Source organism: Mus caroli, unplaced genomic scaffold (assembly GCF_978045245.1).
Source record: "Mus caroli unplaced genomic scaffold, Mus_caroli_1 scaffold_11, whole genome shotgun sequence".
Classification (NCBI taxonomy): domain Eukaryota; kingdom Metazoa; phylum Chordata; class Mammalia; order Rodentia; family Muridae; genus Mus; species Mus caroli.
This window is the reverse complement of record NW_028227266.1, coordinates 98,015,327-98,022,102: the sequence shown is the minus strand read 5'-3', so window position 1 is coordinate 98,022,102 and position 6,776 is coordinate 98,015,327. Positions and strand designations below refer to the sequence as shown.

At 44.2% G+C, this 6,776-nt stretch overlaps 1 pseudogene; it reads left to right on the top strand.

Moving 5' to 3' along the window:
• Window positions 1–2,910: 2,910 nt before the first annotated feature.
• LOC110302628 (NADH dehydrogenase [ubiquinone] iron-sulfur protein 4, mitochondrial pseudogene) lies at window positions 2,911–3,439 on the top strand (annotated as a pseudogene).
• Window positions 3,440–6,776: the final 3,337 nt, after the last annotated feature.

Here is a 6,776-nt window from a genome sequence, read left to right as displayed (position 1 = left end):
GATGCCTCCATGAGATACAACTGTAAGGAATTTTTCTCAATTAGTGATCAAGGGGGAAAGGCCCCTTGTAGGTGGGACCATCTCTGAGCTGGTAGTCTTGGTTCTATAAGAGAGCAGGCTGAGCAAGCCAGGGGAAGCAAGCCAGTAAAGAACATCCCTCCATGGCCTCTGCATCAGCTCCTGCTTCCTGACCTGTTTGAGTTCCAGTCCTGACTTCCTTGGTGATAAACAGCAGTATGGAATTGTAAGTTGAATAAACCCTTTCCTCCCCAACTTGCTTCTTGGTCATGATGTTTGTGCAGGAATAGAAACCCTGACTAAGACATAGATCAAGCAGAGGCCACCATCACCAGTGGGCACATCAAGCAGAGGCCAGCATCACCAGTGGACTAGACCAAGCAGAGGCCAACATCACCAGTGGCCTAGACCAAGCAGAGGCCAACATCACCAGTGGGCTAGACCAAGCAGAGGCCAACATTACCAGAGGGCTAGACCAAGCAGAGGCCAGCATCACCAGTGGGCTAGACCAAGCAGGGGCCAGCATCACTAGTGGGATAGACCAAGTAGAGGACCACAGATTCGAGCTGGAGGATAAAATGAAGAAAATACAACATTGAGACAAAGCACGGGGAAAAGTAAACACGTATGAACATGTCTTTCAAACCCCTGAGGACAGACTGGAGAGATAGCTCAGCAGTTAAGAGCACCGACTGCTCTTCCAGAGGTCCTGAGTTCAATTCCCAGCTCACAACCATCTGTAATGTGGTCTGATGCCCTTTTCTGGTGTGTCTGAAGAGAGCAATGGTGGTGTACTCATATGTATAAAATAAATAAATCTTTAAAAAAATAAAAACAAAACAAAACAAAAAACCCTGAGGACATGATCAAAAGACTAAACCTAAGAACCCATCGGGTACAAGAGGTGCTGGGATACAAACCAGAGACACAGATAACTAGAGAAAGTATAGCAGAAAAAGTATTCAAACTTGGGGAAAGATATGGATGTTCAAACACAAGAGACACCAGTGTGCCAAATACAAACAGAAGAGGACAAATCACTTTATATTTAGTGATATGACTTAAAAATACACGATTAAAAAAATTAAAAAGAGCTGGGCGGTGGTGGCACACGCCTTTAATCCCAGCACTTGGGAGGCAGAGGCAGGCGGATTTCTGAGTTCGAGGCCAGCCTGGTCTACAAAGTGAGTTCCAGGACAGCAAGGGCTATACAGAGAAACCCTGTCTCAAAAAACCAATAAATAAACAAACAAACAAACAAACAAACAAATAAGGCCAACAACCTTACAGAAGCAAACGCCGAAGAGTAACATTAGACTTCTCGCACGCAGGAACTCCCGGAATGGGGTGATCCATGCCCGACACTAAATAACTGCACCCACAGTGTTGCTATGTCTGGCAGAAGTATGTTGTAAAATTGATGGGCAAATAAAAACCACCCAAGATAACCACTATCGATTTGTGATCACTCAGCCAGCTCTGCAGAAAACATTCAAAGGAATCCTAAACATGACGAAGAAAGGCCCCCAGTCACAAGTGTGAGCGCAAGCCTGGCATAGTGGCACACACCTTTGTCCCAGCACTAGAATGGCAGAGGCAGGAGGGTCTTTGTCTATATAGAAAGTTTCAGGATCGGTGGGGCTACGTAGAGACCTTGTCTCAAAAACTACAAACCAAAACAAACCAAAAAACCAGAAAAGCCATCCTATTCACAAAAGCCTCAAGAAGAAATGCCTGAGAATTAGCCTGCCTAAGGGAAGGACTAGTCTCTAAATGAAAACCTTAAACAATTGACAAAAGCCATCAAACAGGACACACACACACAAAAATGGAAGTGTCTGTGTCTACTTATGAACCAGCTGGATGGATATCATGAAAGTTACTGTATCATCAGAAGTGATATAAGAGGACTGGATGGATATCATGAAAGTTACTGTATCATCAGAAGTGATATAGGAGGAGCTGGATGGATATCATGAAAGTTACTGTATCATCAGAAGTGATATGGGAGGACTGGATGGATATCATGAAAGTTACTGTATCATCAGAAGTGATATAGGAGGAGCTGGGGTGAGCTCAGTTCACAGAGTGCTTATCTGAAATGCACACACTCCTGGGCTCAGGCTCCAAAACTGTGTAAACTGGGCTTGGTGGTGCATGCTTTCAATCCCAGCACTCAGGGGATAGAGTCATCTTAAGGTTATCCTTGGCTATACGGTGAGTTCAAATCCATCTTGGACTACATGAGATTCTGTCTAAAAACATAATTTTTTTAAAAAGAGAAAAATAAAAATAAAGTCTAATGGCATCCTTCCTTGAAAAGGAAAAAAAATTAAATTCATATGGACCCACACAAGAATCCAGGTATTTAAAGCAATTCTGATAAGAAGGAACACGGGCTACAGAATGAGAGAAAAGACTTCCGGCTATCCATTTGTGATGGTTAGCTCTAGCTGTCAACTTGACATAACCTCGAGTCAGCTGAGAAGAGAGTCTTAATGAAGGACTGCTACTGTGGGTGGGCCTGTCAGGAATTATCTTGATTACATGAATTGAAGTAGGAAGTGCCTACTGCCGGTGGCACCAGACAGGGGGTCCAGAACTGCACGAGGGAATTAAACACAAGCATGTCTGCACTAATCTTCTCCTCTCTGCTTCTTAACTATGAATGGGAGGTCACCAGTTCTCTCAAGCCCCTGCTGCTGTGACGTGTATCTGTAAGCTGGTACTGTGAGAGAAAAGAGAATTGTTTTCTCGCCTATTTCTCAGAGTATGCTCTCACAGCAACAGGAAACAGAGCTGCTGTCTGACAGGACTAATAATATTTAGAATATGTAAAAAAAATAAAAATTAGGCATAAAAAATTATTCATCAGTGTTTATCCACAGGGAGATGGCAGTGGTCTCAATGTCCATGTCACTGAGACAGGTGTTGTTGGGGCAAAGAGCAGTGGCTACACCTGCCATTTCTGTCCTCAGAGTTCCATCCAGGCGGTTGAGCATCCACATGGAAGCTGGCACAGAATCAAATTGGGGACACACAGCTCATAACAGTTGATGAGAAATTGGATATCACTACTTTAGCTGGTGTTCCGTGAGAGCACATCAAAACCAGAAAGATCAGCCTCTTTGTTCTTGCTCACAATAACATGCAGCCTGGAGTAAGCAACACAAAGAATGGAAGACGGTGTTTGATACCAGGGAGAAATGGGAAAATCCTTGGATGGGTTGGGCATCAACAGATGATCCCCTCTTCAACATGGTTCTGACCTTCAGTACCAAAGAAGATGCAATTGTCCTTGCAGGAAAAAAAAAATGGATGGAGCTATGACATGGGAGAGAAGAAGATCCTGAAACCCAAATCCAAGTCTTGTGGTGCAAACATTTTTCTGAACAAAAGAACAAGGATGTCTACAAAATAGGTTGGCGCTGGCTACATTTCTGCTTAACTGTGACAAAAGTATCAGCTATGAACTATAGTCCATGGATATGTACCTCTTAATCTCCCGATAAATATGTCCTTTAAACTATAAAAAATATTCATCAATAAATGGGTTCATGGTTTGAACAGATAGTCTCATGAGAAATACAAATGGCCTGCAAATACATGAAAAAAAAAAAAAAAGTCCAATCTCCTCAGCCCTCGGGGCATTGGAAACCAAAGTGACACTGAGATTCTACTTTACCCTTGTCAGAATGGTTATCATCAGGGGGAAAATACTGACACATGGGCTGAGAATATGATTCAGTGGTAGAGCAATTGCCTAGCATGCATGAGACCCTAGGTTCATATCCCAGCACAGGAAAAATATACTGTCAAGGATGTAAGGGCTTTTCATGTACCTGGCAAGAATTTAGGTAGCAAATTACTCAACAATCTAAAAGTAGAACTATCTTACACCAGCTGGGCCACTCATGAGAATGTATCTATTGGGCTCTAAATCAACTTCTCTTAGTTAAAGTAATTACTGCCATGATGAAACACCATAATCAAAACAGCTTGGGGAGAAAAGGGTTTATTTGGCTTATGTTTCTTGAGTCACAATCTTTAAGGGAAGGCACAGAGAGAATCCAAACCTTGCAGGAATCTGGAAGCAGGAGCGGATACAGAGACCATGAAAGAGTGCTGCTTTCTGGCTTGCTCCTCATGGCTTGCTCAGCTTGCTTTCTTATAGCACCTAGGACCACCATCCATGGGTAGCACCTCCACACAATGGGCTGGACCCTCCTACATCAATCACCAATAAAGATGTTCTACAGGCTTGCCTACAGCCCCATCTTTGATCAGTTTAGGTTCCCTCCTATCAGATGACTTCAACTTGTTGGCAAGTTGACATAAAACTAGCCAGCATATGAATATACCACCGAGGTACCTGTCCATCAATGTTTAATGCTTCACTATTCAAAACAGCTAATATGTGGAACCAGATTACAGATGCGTAGATAAAGAATGTGAGTTATGGGCTGGAAAGAGGACTAAGAGGTTAAAAGCAATTTCCAGCAACCACATGGTGGCTCACAATCATCTATAACGGGATCTGATGCCCTTTTCTGATGTGTCTGAAGACATCGATACAGTGTATTTATATACATAAAATAAATAAATAAATCTTTTTTTAAAAAAAAAAAAGAATGTGAGTTACACACAGACATACATAATAGTTTTTATTTAGTCATAAAGAATAGCAGAATTTGCCAGGTGGTGGTGGCACATGCCCTTTAATCCCAGCACTTGGGAGGCAAAGGCAGGCAGATCTCTAAACCAACCTGGTCTACAATTCCAGGACAGCTAGTGTATGTAGTCCCTGAGTGGCACAAAAGCCATTGCATCACAAAATCTGTCAAAGCGGCAGCAGGCCCCTCCTTCCCACCCCAGCCTATGACTTCTGGAGTAAAATGTCCCACAGGAGCTGTCCAAAATGGCTGCTCCTGTAGAAATGGCAACACCACAACATCTCAGCCTGCAGCTCAGCCTGAAGCTGCAGGAGCTGTCCATGGTGGCGCACCCCCTTTCCCACCACAGAGGGAGCCGCCCCTCAAGAGCTGTCCACAGTGGCAGTACCTCCTCTCCAGCCTCCCCTCCCCGCAGCAGCCCCACAGAGATAGCGCCTCAGCCAGGAAAGACTTCCAACCCATGAACCTGGTGCAGGGAAAGGGGGAGAAAAAAAGCCAACAATCCCTGAGCAGGAAAACTCACCAATCCTTGAGCTTCCCACAACTTCCCCCCTCCTCCCAATCGCTGAGCAGGAAACCCATAAATCCCCTGAACAGGAAAATCCACCAATCTCTGATCCCCTTCCAAGCTCAGGACTTGAAATCCCACCAATCCTCACTCTGGATATCCCTGTGTGAGAAGCTCCACCCCCTCTCCTACACAAGCACTGACCCTTTGCCCAGTTCCCTGCTGTCTGCTCCCAGGAGCAGAGGGCAGCCACCCCTGCACTTGTCCCTCCACACCCTTGACCCTCCAATACATCTCTTTCATGAGATTTGCTTCCTGAAGTAACTGTGTCCTTGGAAGAAGCCAAGAAGAAAAGAAGCAATGAAGAGAAGAAGCCAGGCCAAGGCTCCTCAGCTCATCTGGGAATCCCCTCCCCTGGGAGCTACAAAGCCTCTGCTGAGAAGAATTCCTCTCAGAGCTGTGTGGTTCCTGGGCTTCTGAGTCCCAGGATGCCCCCACCCTCACCCCTCTTCCACGCAGAAACACTGACAGCCAGGGCTACACAGAGAAACCCTGTCGAAAAAAAAAAACAAAAAACAAAAAACTAGTATTATGCAAGGCATGGCCAGATTACAGATTATGCCTTTCGTCCAAGCATGAGAATGGAGAGGCAGGAGGATCGCTCCAAGTTCAAGGTCAACTTGGTCTACATAGCAAGTTTTAGTCATGGCTACATAGAGATGCTGTCTATCTAAACAAAAAATAAAAACAAAACACAACAAAAAAAAGGTGAAATTGGGTAATTATTAAGAAAATGGATAGAAATGGTGATAACCAGGCTAAATGAAATATGCCAAAAAGGTAAATATCATATGCTTTCTCTCACATATGGAATCTAAGTTTAAATATATATATATAAAACCCTGCACTAGAGAGGCAGAGGTGGACAGATCTCTGTAAATTCTAGGCCAACCAAAGGCTACATAGTGAGACCCAGTGACTTAAAAGTGGAGAGTGCTATAGGGGTGGGAGTGGGGTCTCATCTAACAGAAGAGGGGGGAGGGGGGACTAACAAGGGGGAGTAGTGGGGGTTGAATATGAGCAAAGTCCCTGTTATGCCTGTGTTACGCTAGCACAATGAAGGGCTGGAGATGATGCTCAGTTGGAAGGGTGTTTGCCTTGAAAGCAAAGACCCTGTATTTTGAGTCTCTACATTTCAGATGCTGGGCATGGTGGCACACCTGTCACTCCATCACCAGAGAACCAGGGATGTGGAAGCAGAAGGAGCAGAAGTTTCAGCTTATCCTTTGCTATATGCCAAGTGTGACGCTAGCCTGGCATTCCTGAGATTCGACCTCATTTGCAATAATAATAATAATGATAATGATAATGATAATGATAATGACAACAACAACATGGAGCTGGAGAGATGGTTCAGTGGTTAAGAGCACTGGTTGCTCTTCCAAATGACCCAGGTTCAATTCCCAGCACACTGCAGCTCAAAACCATCTGTAACTCCAAGGGAGAAAATCCAAGTCGATAAAAGCAAATATGAAAAAGCTACTTACTACTAGTTAGGTGTAGAAGTCTAATTGAGA